The sequence below is a fragment of the Chinchilla lanigera genome, unplaced genomic scaffold, assembly GCF_000276665.1.
Source record: "Chinchilla lanigera isolate Chin_1 unplaced genomic scaffold, ChiLan1.0 scaffold00049, whole genome shotgun sequence".
NCBI lineage: Eukaryota > Metazoa > Chordata > Mammalia > Rodentia > Chinchillidae > Chinchilla > Chinchilla lanigera.
In genome coordinates, this window is record NW_004955450.1 from 2389824 (window position 1) to 2401989 (window position 12166).

A 12166-nucleotide genomic window follows, 5' to 3' on the forward strand; every position below is an offset into this window, starting at 1 on the left:
TTTTTTTTTTTTTTTTGAGACAGGGCCTCAGTAGGCAGTTCAGGCTGGCCTTGAGCTCACTTTGTCGCCCAGGCTGGCCTCAAACTACAGCGATCCCCCTGCCTCAGCCTCCCAAGTGTTGGGATTACAGGTGTGTGCTACCACACCTGTTCCCAGACTTTTTTATATTGAGATAGGATCTCACTAAATTGTCCATGCTGGTCTCACACTTGCAGTCCTTCTGCTTCAGTCTTCTGAGTAGCTGAGATTACAGGAGTGTGTTATAGTGCTTGGCTAGAGTTTTTTAATTTTTTTTTTTTTTTTTTTTTTTTGAGACAGGGTCTCCCTGTGTAGTTTACACCGGCTTTGAATTCACTATGTAGCCCAGGCTGGCCTCAAACTTACAGTGATCCTCCTGCCTCAACCTCCTAAGTGCTGGGATTACAAGCGTGTGTCATCATGCCTGGCCCATTTCACCTTTCTGTAACCTGGGGGTGACCATAGTACTTTCCCCATGGGGCTGTCATGAGGATTAATGTGTGTTCACTTAAGTCAAGTGCTGTGCACCTGGCACATGGTACATGCTCAACTCTGACTGGGTAGTTGTAACATCGGTCCCTTGCTGACCCTGAGAGGAGATGGCATCCCTTTAGGGAGGCCTGCATTTAGGCCATGGGAGCCTGGAGGGTTTAGTGACATTGAGGTCTTCTCTGTGCCAGACACAAGTGACACAGGGAGAAATCTACACTCTTGTTTTTGGGCACATTCCATGGAGAAGCCTAACACTGCTGTGGATGTGCTGTGTGGGAAGCAGGTGAGATGGCTGCGGGGGGTTGGGGGTTGTAACAAATAACATTTATTGAGCACCTGCTGTGTACCAGCTCTGCTACAGTGTTTTACACACACTGTGTCGTTTTATCCTTCCAAGAGCATGCTTTATAACACAACAGGGCCGGGGATATAGCTCAGTGGCATAAGCACCTGCCTGGCAATCGAAAGGTCCTGAGTTCGATTGCCAGTACCAAAACAAAACAAAACAAAACAAAAACAAAAACAAAAACAAAAACAAAAACAAAAAAACATGACAACCACTATCTGCATCTCAGAGATGCCACACAGGTTCAGAGCGGGTTGACCAGCTGCCCCTACGTGCCAGGGAATTGTGTGGAAGGAAGTGTGCCTGAGCCAGGGGCCCAGAGACCAAGGGGACCACCCTGCATTTGATCCCCACAGGGCCACACAATGATGGGTTTCCTGGTGCAGAGAACTCTGTGATGAGTGTGTGTCCAGGCGCACATGTGTCCCAGGGAACCAGTGTGGGTGAGGCCTGCCTGGGTCCCAGAGTAGGACCCCACCCAGGGGTGGCCTGCAGACCAGGTGGGTGAGGCTCAGGGCAGACCTGACCATGCATGGGCAGGGCTAGCAGAAGGGACAAAAAGCGCTGCTGTGGGACTGGGGTGGCCCTGGAGTCCCAGCAGGGCACAGCCCATGGGGGACCCCCACTGAGCCATCTGTGCTGCTTGACCCTAGAACTGCACCACCACCCCACCACCACCACCCCCCACCCCCGTGCCACCATGCCACAATGATGACCCTGACTACCTCCACTCTCCAACTGGGAAGCAGAGGGGCTGGAGACTGTCTGTCCTGTGGGGCGGGGCACCTCTACCTTCCCAACCCCCTTGTCCCCCCCTAGCCTCCCGCACACAATTAGCTGCTCTTGTCTAATTGATTCCTTTGGTACTTGCAGGACAATTAGAATTTAAATTGCGTTTTACAAAGGTCACAAAAACACGATCAAAGAAGAATCTATTAAAGGGGCTGGACCCTCCTTCTCAGGCTCCCACAGTCTAGGGTGGAACTTGGGTTTCCAGAAGCCCCCGCCTTAGGAGCCTCATTACCTACTCTGGGGTGCTTCAGTCACCCCATGTCTCCTCCAAGGCCTCCCGGTTCCCTGTGCTAAAGGGGAAGAGAAGGCAAAGCCCCACTCTTGCTCCCCCATACTCATTGTCTGCACCCCTTTGGCTGATGCTCCCCCAGCCCCAGATGGCTTGGCTTGTCCCGCTGGGCCTAGACCTTCTGCACACACGGCCTGCTTGGAACCCCGGTGGTCTTGTCTATGAAATACAGCTGGCTCAGTCTGCTCCCAAAGGGTGGACGGCTCCCTGTGGTCAAATCTGTGCCCACATCTACCTATGCTTGGGAGTCTGTGTATCCGCTGGGTCCTGCAGCCCTGACTGTGACCCTCCCCTGGCCTGTCCCTCCTACTGTCCCCACCTGGGGGCCAGGGGCAGAGCCTGCCCACTCCTTCCACGAGCTCCACTGCAGCCTGCAAGGGGCTGGACACCCAGGGCCGAGGCTCAGGGCACTGCCCAGCTGCCAGGCAGTAGAGCCGGCTTGCAGGGGACTCAGGCTGGGCAGGAACTGCTGGGGCTTCAACTTTCTGGTGCATCCAGTGGGCTGAGCAAGGTCTCTGGCCTTTCTCCTGACTCAGGTTCTTGGTCTGGGGTCAGCTCTGGGGGTTACCGCTGGTGGAGGCTGGACTGGAGCCTCCCTTGGGCAGCTCAGGCTCTAGGTGCAGCCTGGCCGGCCCAGTTCCTGGAGTTGGGAAGCCTGGGCTGGGAGAGGCCAGGAGGAGCCCGGGATCCAGGACACCTCCTCTCAGCCCTAGCCCCACCCAGCGACTGCCCTGGGAAGTGTTGGCCATGCCTGTTCTGCCAGACTGGCCACAGGAGAGGAGAGAGGTGAGCTGAGTATTTTCTCCATCTGGGTGGCTCTCCTCTGAGACTCACACCGCTGGTGACTCCCCAGACCTCAGAAAGGCAGCAGTGTTCACTGAGCACGCAGATGTGCCAGTCCCTGGGCTGGACACTTAGAAAACAGCTCAGAGAGGCAAAACATCTTGCCTAAGGTCACACATCAAGGGGTGGACAAGGCTAGGATTCAAACCCAGCATTGGCCAGTTCTAAGAGAAGCCTTGACTCAGCCCTGTGGCTGGTGCTGCTTGACAAGGGCACCCCAGGTGACCAGATGTCATCTCCTCTGCTTGCTGGGGAGGACGGAGTCTGGGTGCTTTGGGGAGAGAGTGCAAGGAATCTGTATTCCTCCTACTCCATGGCCCCAAGGTCAGGAGACATCATCAGCCCTCATTTAGAGCCTGCAGAGCCCTGGGTGGGAGGATTATGTGGATAATCCAGCCGATCACCCAGCCTTAGGACTTCATTTGGATGCAGAGGAAGCTGTAGCGTGACCCAGGCAGAGACAGTGCAGTCAATGAATGCCTGGCCCCTGACCTGCAGCAGGGTCAGCGGACGCCTCTGCAGAGGAGAGGCAGAAAGGGCGGCGGCTGGCTCAGGGCCATGGAGGGCGAGCCCACCCTTCCGCCTGCAGCCAGCCAGCTTAGAGACCCAGTTTTCTCACCTGTGGGCCTCAGAGTGAGAGGCCAGGGTTGCAGGGAGGGGGTCTTACCTGGGACACTCAAATGTAGGGCGTCTGCTCTGACCCACCATCTGGGTGGGGCTGGGCATCCAGCCAGACCTGAAGAACAAGAAATCTCTAAGGCTATCCATCCCACAGGCCCAGGCAAGCAGCCACAAAATTGTTGTGACAGCAGTAGGTGAATTAAGTGCCACCAGAGCCAGGCAGGGCAGGTTTGCTGAACCGGGATTTATAGCCTCCCCGCCCCATTTACTGCCCGGTCAGCCTGGCCCTCCCAGCCTTGGCCCCAATATCTCCTGTACTGAGGGGAACCAGCGGGTGCTGCCAAGCCAGGGTCACAGGAATAGGGGCCTCCAGAAGTGGGGTCCTGGAGTCACACCACTGCCTGCCTCAGTCTCCAGGACTACCCAAGGCCCGGGGAGGGCATGAAGACATGTGGGGGCCTGCTCTAGCCTCTGGTCCCCGACAAGTCAACCATGATCCTGTTTGGGTCTCTGCCTGGCCTGCAACCCTGAGGGCCCCAGCTGGCTAGGATCCAGCCTCAAGTGTTTCCCCCAGCACTTACTGTGTTCCTTACCTTCTCCCATGCTACCTGGGACAGGTGGGGTCACCTGTCCCTGCCCTCAAGGCAGCCATTCCTCATGTGGGTTGGGCAGCCGCATTAATGTGCCAGAATTTAAGGTCAGTCACATTAGGGGGAGACACAGCTTGGAGCCTTTCATCCCAGAAACCACTGACCTGGATGCCTCAAGATGTTTGTTTGAAACAAACAGAACATCAATAATAAAGACCAAGGCTGCTGTTATTATACAAACTAAAACACGTGGGACGCTGAGGCATCCTTGACTAACTTGGCCTTCAAAATGATTTGGCCTTGGACTCCCAGCCCCATAGGGACCTTTGACTGAGGACACCTAAGCAAGGTAGCACTCCAAGCCATCCCAACCCCTGGTCCTCAGCAGATCTGTGCCCAGGCCATCAAGAGGACTGCTATTGCCCAGTGCTTGTGCTGAGTACCTCCTTGTCACTTTAGTCAAAGAGAAGAGTGATTTGTGGGTGGCTGGTGACCACTGCCCAAACAATAAAGTCCCATCCAGTCCTTGAGCAGGGACACTGGTGGTTCTGGGGAGTCCCACACATATCAGGGCATCAGCAGGGCCACACAGCACCCAGACTGCACCCCTTGGGGGTGGCTCTTCCTGGCTGAGTTACCAGAGACCCTGGGGCTTGAGTTCTTAGTGCTCAGCTTTCCCTGCACTCAGTGCCCAGGCCCAGGGGTATCAGTAGAACCTTGCCCATTCCCACTGCCTGGCCTCTGCTCAAGCCACTGCTCCTGCCAGAGGAGACACACACACACACACACACACACACACACACACACACACACCATCTCCACTTCTGCTGATCCTCTCTGTCTACTGGGGCCCAGATCCGATGGGCCTCACCCTGCTAGATGTGGAGCCTGGGCCATCCCCTCAGTCGATAGGGGCTGGTGTGGGAAGGCACACTCTAGACACCCCTTTGGCCATGTTGGGTCATCCCTGGCCGAATCTGTAGAATGGCGAGAGCAGCCCGGCCCACCTCCCTGCTCCCCAGCTCGTACTCTGAACGCTAGGGATCTCAGGGTTAAGAAACAACAGCCGCCCAGAAGGATGGAGCAGGGCAGCCCGGAGCGGAGCAGAGGAATTCAGATGCGAGGGCGGCATGTTGAGTCAGGGCGGTCTCGGAGCCAAGTGGAGGTGCAGAGGGGAGAGGAGAGTGTCCTGCCTGTGCTGGGGACCCTGCACGGCGAAAGGCCTGCAGGTGCAGCCAAGGGGCCTATGCCAGGGGGAGTGATGGGGCCGTGTACATCTGGTGTATCTGCGTGTGCATGCATGTGCATAGTGTATTCTGTGGTTGTCACGTATGTAACATGCAAAATAATGCATGCACGGGTGCCTGTGTGTGAGCATGCGTGTGTATCTGTGCACATGTCATGTCCAATGTGCGCACATGAACATGTATAAATGCATAAAAGCGTATGTGGCATGTCTAGTATTGTGTGGATGTGCAGGGAATGTGCATGTATGTGAGAGATATGTGTTCTTGTGCCTGTCAAACCAAGCCCTCTTGTCCATCACTCTTAGCCCTGGGCCCCTACTGCCCACTATTGTCCCCAACAGTTGCAAAAGGACAATGTCCACAGCCCCCAGCTGGGCCACATCCCTCCAGGCAGCAGCTGGCCCCTCTCCCCTGTCTCTCCCGGACTGGTTCAAGATGAGCCAAGAACCTGGGGTGTGGGCATCCCAACTCCCTCTGGACACCCTACTCCTCTTCAGCTAAGGACTCCAAAGCACAGAGCACTGGGATGCCCCAATCCTGTGCCCTGAACACCCCTCTCATTAGATCCCTTTGCTGAGAGGGCCCTGGTCTCTGCCCAGAAAGGGCAAAAGAGAGACTGGGGAGACATTAGGAAATGATGGGCATCCAGGAGCCATGCAGGGTCCCCAGGGCGTTCACACACCCCCAGCTCAGGGTGGAACAAGTCATGTGTCCTCCTGGGGCCACTGCCCTTCAGTGACTGCCCATCCTTCCAATCCCCGGCAGCCACAGACACAGGAAGAAGAGGACACAAGGAGACAGAGGGTCACCTTGCCTGGCTGCCCTTGCCCTGGCTGCTGTCCCCGGAGGCCACACTCTATTCTGGGACAATGTGCTTGAGCAGAAAGGCTTCAATGCTCTTGTGATTTCATCCCAACTTCAGGGCTCCCTCTGGGGGCCAAAACCCCTGTCCTCCTCCACCTGCTTCCCTGGCCCTGAGACTTCCTACAGCTCATTACCAGGCACACTGGTGGACAGCAGAGAAGCCAAGGAGGCCTTGCCCAGAGATGGAGGACAGATAGAAGGGGGCAACTAGGCCCTGGTTTGGGGTGTCCCTCATGGGATAGGGAGCGCACAGCACACAGATGAGCACATAGATGGGGGCATGAGTGGGAGAAGATTTAGGCCCAGGGAGTGGAGCACAGGACAGAGCTCCCAAGAGCCTGAAGATGCAGCCAGCGGGAGCTTCCAGAGCTGGCTGCCCCGCCCTGCCTGTAGGCAGGGACAAAATTCTCTAGGACAGCGGAAAAGACAGCATCCTGGGCAGCAGGAGGGGGCTGTGCTGGCTGACTCAAGTGGGTAGAGCTGGACATCAAAGCCTGGAGACATTCCCAGGATACTGGCCCTCCCTTCCTCAGAGAGATAGATGTCCCTTTGATAGAGGGAAAAAAGAATGTTATATAGTGCAGGTGGAGGCGGGACGGGGAGAAAAGTCCTCTCCCGACAGCCACCCAGGGATCCAGAGGGCTCATCGCAAGTGTCAAGTCTGCTGCTTCCCACGAGCTGAGAAGTCAAGTCCTCTGGGGTGTCTTTATCTACTAAGGGGATGCGCAGGAGCTTGAGGTCAGGGTTCCACTGTAGGTCACTGTCCAATGGGCTGAACGGGAAGACTGTCCTGCCAGGGTGGGACAGCTGCATTCTGCAGAAGCCAGAGTAGCAAGGGCCTAGGTCCTGTGGCCATCTCACTCTGCCTTCTGCTGCCTCTAGGTGTCTTGTGGTGTCTTGGGGCGCACGTGCCCTGGCCCCTGCGGCTTCCCTTTCCCTCCAACAAGGATGAGCCTGCTGCCTAGAAGCCCTGGGCATACCTGGGCTCCACCTCTCCCAAGTCCCCAGGGTGTCCCTATCTGGTGTGCCTGCCTGCATCCCCCCACTAGGCCTCATGATGCCTTCATAAGGATTGGCATCCATGTCTCAGACTACATGTGCCATCCAGGGTGGGTACAAGGTGATGATGCCCCAGAGCTGTCCAATGAAGCCTGGACCAGAGATAGCAAACCATTTAGAGCTTTCAATGATAACAAACATCTGGCTGTGGCGTGTGTGCCATAGGTTCACCACCACTGGCCTAAACTCTATCCCTGCCCCTCCTCTCTGTGGTCCAAACCTGCTGTCTGTCATCACAACACCCAGCCCACGGCTTGGGTTCCAGGTCCTCCTAGGAGAGGGTCTGGCTCCCTCCAAAATAGCAGCCAGGAAGGACAGTCTGGGACCACGTAGAGCCTCCTTCTCTCCACAGCTGCTGCCTACAGAGGCACCGTTGGGGTGGCCACAGCTCAGTACGGTCTGGGTGGGTACCCAGGAGGATTCTGTGGAAAGAGTGTCCTTGTGACCAGCCACCCAGCTGGAGCAGAAGATATGGCTGGTATTCCAGCTCCAGGCCAGCAGGACACATCCTGGAAATGTCCCCGTCCAAAGTTCCACAGGCTCCGAAAGCGACAGGCCTCTCTGGGCATCGTAATCCTGGCTCTGTGGAAAGGACCTTGTTGCAGAGGGGCTCAGTGTGCCCTCTGCCCACATCCTTAGGAAGGCACGATCTCCCTAGTGCCGATATCTCACCAGCTGGGGCTGTGGGACTCTCTAGCCAGCACCCCAACTCTGCTGTGCCGGAGCACCTGTCCTGACTCCTGACTTGGTACCATTAGCAACCCAGGCTCTGCCCATGCCTTTCTCCACATGCCCTGGAGGCCAGACTGCTCCAGGGACACCTGGCTAGCCTCTTTGTTCTTCCTACAAACAAACTGGCAACCTACACTATCCACAGCTGCTCCCAACCACGCACAGACCCGGGAGGGGCAGAACCCAAGCAGCACCCTCATTCTCTCCAGACTCCCCAGGCCCAGGTCCCACCTGCAGCAGCTTGGGGCAAAACCCAGTCATACCCTGGGGACATGGCCCTGACCCCCTTGGGAAAGAAAGTGGGAAATAAAATAGGTGAAGGAGGGAGGGATCCCAGAAAATAAATTCCCAAATCTCATCTGTGACGGCAATGTCCCAACAGCCACCTCTGATGTGGAAAAATAAAAGTTCCTACCTTGTTTTCTTCACCCTCTCTTTCTGAACGATTTGACGTTTTATTCCTCCCATCAAACTCTCTATTCTCTGCTAATGGCAGAATAATAAAAAATTATCCCTCATAGCGTGTGAGTGAGAGGCCAAGCCGGGAGCCCGGGAGAGGGAGGAAAGAGAGGAAGAAAAAGGTTATTATAAACGTGTCAGCCTTGTTTATGGCCCTTTATCAGCCAGGGAGAGGAGGGAGGGAGGGGTGTCGTCAGCGCACTTTAAAGCGCTGCCAGCTTGGTTGGGGAGTGTAAATAATTTTTATTTTCAGCTGCATTTAGATATTTTAAAATACACACCCGCCAGCAATTGTAGGGAGCCAGCTCAGCCTGCTGGGGCACAGCGGCTGGGGATGGCCTGCCTTCCAGCCCCTTTGATGGGGCTATGTGACAATCAGGGCTTTCAAAAGCAGGGTTTGCTGATAAAGCTTTCTTGCTGGGGAGCTAGGGAGATAGCGAGCCTGGTCTAGTGGCTGCCAGACTCCTCAGCTGGCTGGCCAGGGCTAATCTGACAGGGCTGGACAGAATGGGTGAGGTGGCACAGGTGCCTGGTGTCCTTCCCGATAAGGGCATGGCCAGTCTAGGCCAGCATGCCATTCCCACACTGCCAGACACATCTCCATCATGAGCTTCGGACTGCTTCACTTCAGACCCTCATATTTTGTACACATGTTGGTCCCCAGGCAACATGTATTGGGCACTTATTGTGTGCTGGGATCTAAGGGCTCAAGGGCAGTGGAACATAGAGAGATCATCTGGCTTAACTTGTCTTTGATCTACAGTCCTTCTTGACCTTTAGTGTGTGCCCAGAGGTGAGTCATGCTGTGTGACCTTAGCAAGTAGTTCCCAAGGGCTTAGGGTCCATTGGGAAGATAACAATAATACTAACCGTGTGGTCATGGGTATAAAAACAAGATGAGTACAAAGACTTTGCTATCCAACACCCAGGGAGCTCCTACTTAACAGTGTCTCTTGTCACTGGTTGTGTACTGCAGTAAGAATATTAAATTCTACCAGAAACCCCCACACATTGTGTAGCATGACCAGCACAGAGGCCAGGATGGAAGGGAGGCTACAGGAAGCCCAACCCTGTCCTCTGGGGGTGCCTAGGATGTGAAACAGACGGACTGTGCATGCAGCAGGTGCAGCTTATGGGGGCAGGGATGGGGGCGCAATCAGGTGTCCCTGGGTAGACCGGGAGAAATGGGAGGGGCCTGGCTTGGATGTTGAGGAGGGGGAGGTCAGAGGCCAGATGGCCTGAGGACCTCTCCAGGCTGGTCCCTGGCTTGGAAATTAATGCCTATGGAAGTTGGAAGTGTGGCCAGCACCTTACCAACCCCTGAGTCTTGGAGCTCTTATCTCTCATGCCCATCAGTCACCGTCTACCATCTGGTAGACGCTGGGGACACCTCCCATGCCCTGTGTGTCCTCCGGAGTCACAAGGCTGATACTTGCAGACAGCAAGCATGGCCAAGCCAATACTAGAGCCACATTCCCAGGCCTACCACTCTGCTGATCATGGGAGAGTGAGCCCTCGAACCCTTTCCACTGGTTCCTCCTTCTGATTAGAGATGTGCATAGCTGGAAGGACAGGAGATACCAGACCAAAGGGTAACTGGATGTTTGGGCCAATGTGCTGAGAAAGCCTTTTCTGGGGTCTGTGGACCAAAAGCAAGAGGAGTAGGAGACAGGGAGAAGTAGGGGCCAGGAGGGAGAGCCAGAAGATGAGGCCACTGTACCTTTCTCCCTCCCTTGTCATTCCTGCAGTCAATCCTACAGATGCAACGTCCTCTGCTGAGCCTGGCCCTTGACACACTCACAGTTCCAAGAACAGACAGGCGTAGCAGACAGAACTAGGCAGGTGTGACACATGGTGGTCAAGAGTGGCGAGGGGAGGTGGGCATCAGGGAAAGAGGCACAGAGCAGCAGAAGCTTGAGTGGCTTCAGAAGCAGCACAGACAATTCCCAAGCAGATTATGCATGGAACAAACTCCATGCATGAACAAATCCTGGGAGCCTGTGGCCACACAGCTCCCTGCAGGGAGTGTAAGACTATGCTGTAGAGTTGACTTAGTGCCACCAACAGTGAGCTAAGGAGTAGCTGATCTAAGGGGATTAATGTGACTTGAAACAAGGGCTCCCCTAGTCAGATGTATATGGAAAACACCAGAAGCAAGAGCACAACGTAGAAGATCAACATACAACAGTCAATAGTACTTCTTTTTTTTTGGTTTTTCTCTGGTACCAGGAACCGAACTCACGACCTTGCGCTTGCCAGAGTCAATAGTACTTCTATACACTGACAATAAACAGGAAAATTAAGAAAACAATATAATTTTCACTAGCTTCCAAAAGAATAAAGTACTTAGGAACAAATTTAACCAAGTTTCCCCTGGACACTGCAAAACATTCTATAAGAAATTAAAGAAGATTGAAATAAATGGAAAGACATCCCATGTTCATGGATTGAAAGACAATATAGTCAAGAGTACAATACTCCACAAATTGATTTATAGATTCAATGCAATCTCTGCCAAAATCTCAGATGGCTTTTGAAGAAACTGACAAGATCATCTTAGAATTTTTATGAAAATATAAGGGATTGCTGGTAGAAATGCAAAATGGTAAATGCAAAATGGTACAGACAGTTTGGTGATTTCTTACCTTCTGATTCAGCAGTTGGGCCCTTTGGTAGTTGCTCAAATGAATTGAAAATTTATGTCTATGCAAAAGCCTGTACATGGATGTTTACAGCCTCTTCGCCTTTAATTGCTAACACTTGGAGGTCACCAAGATCTCCTTCAGTAGTTAATGGATGAACTGTTATACAACCAGACAATGGAATATTTTTTAGTGCTAAAAAGAAGTGAGCTGTGAAGCCATGAAAGAATATTGAAGAACATTAACTGCATATTACAAGTGAAAGCACCTAATCTGAAAAAGCTATATACTATATGCTTCCAATGACATGGCATTATTCTGGTAAACCACAGAGTTGGTGCCTGCCAGGGACCTGGGAGAGAGAGGGATGAATCAGTAGAGCAAAGAGGCTTTTTAGAGCAGTGAAACTATTCTGTATGGCACTATGATGGTAAACATATGTCATTGTCAAAACTCAGAATGGACATCACTGAGAGTGAGCCCTTAGCAGAAATTATGTGGGATGTGGGTGATAATGATGTGACAATATGGGTTCATTGATTGTAAAAATAACAAACGTGGGGTTGTTAATGATAGGGAAGGTTGCCTGTGTGTGACAGGTTATATGGGAACTCTATACTTCGGCTCAATTTTGCTGCAAACTTAAAACTGCTCTAACATATAAAGGCTATATAAGAGACCCAAAATAGCCAAAACAACTGTCTTGGTTACTTTTCTCTTGTTGCTGGGACAAAATACCCAACACCCAAAATGAAGGAAGGAAAGATTTATTTACCTTACAGTTTGTGGAGGTTTCAGTCCATACTTGGCTGGCTCCGAGGCAGAAGGTAGCAAAGCAACAAGAGCAAAGTGGGGAATGGCAGCCAAACAGCAATGCAGCCAGAGCAAAAGGGAGGAAGGGCGGCAAGCCACTTCATTCCCTACCTTACTTTGTAAACAGGCTACCCCCACCTAAGGGGCGTGTAGCTCTCACATAATCTCCATGCCCTCCTCTTCCAGGATATATACAAAGTAAGTACCCTGGCTTCCTGCTGAGTCACTTAGCCAAACCTCTAGACTCCCCAAGTTGACACAATGTATCAACCATAACAACAACCAAAAAAATAACAAAGGGGGCAGACTCATACTTCCAGATTTCAAAACTTACCACAAACCTACATTAAGCAAGACAA

At 53.2% G+C, this 12166-nt stretch overlaps 1 long non-coding RNA gene across 1 annotated transcript in view; it reads right to left on the reverse strand.

The window, feature by feature from the left end:
* The window catches only part of LOC106149583, a 14217-nt gene extending 2409 nt beyond the window's left edge, over positions 1-11808 (reverse strand). The window contains exons 1-2 of the long non-coding RNA XR_001235855.1: positions 11770-11808; positions 3448-3516 (exon numbers count right to left, since the gene is read on the reverse strand). This is a non-coding gene — a long non-coding RNA (uncharacterized LOC106149583). The remainder of the gene's footprint in view (positions 1-3447; positions 3517-11769) is intronic.
* Positions 11809-12166: the final 358 nt, after the last annotated feature.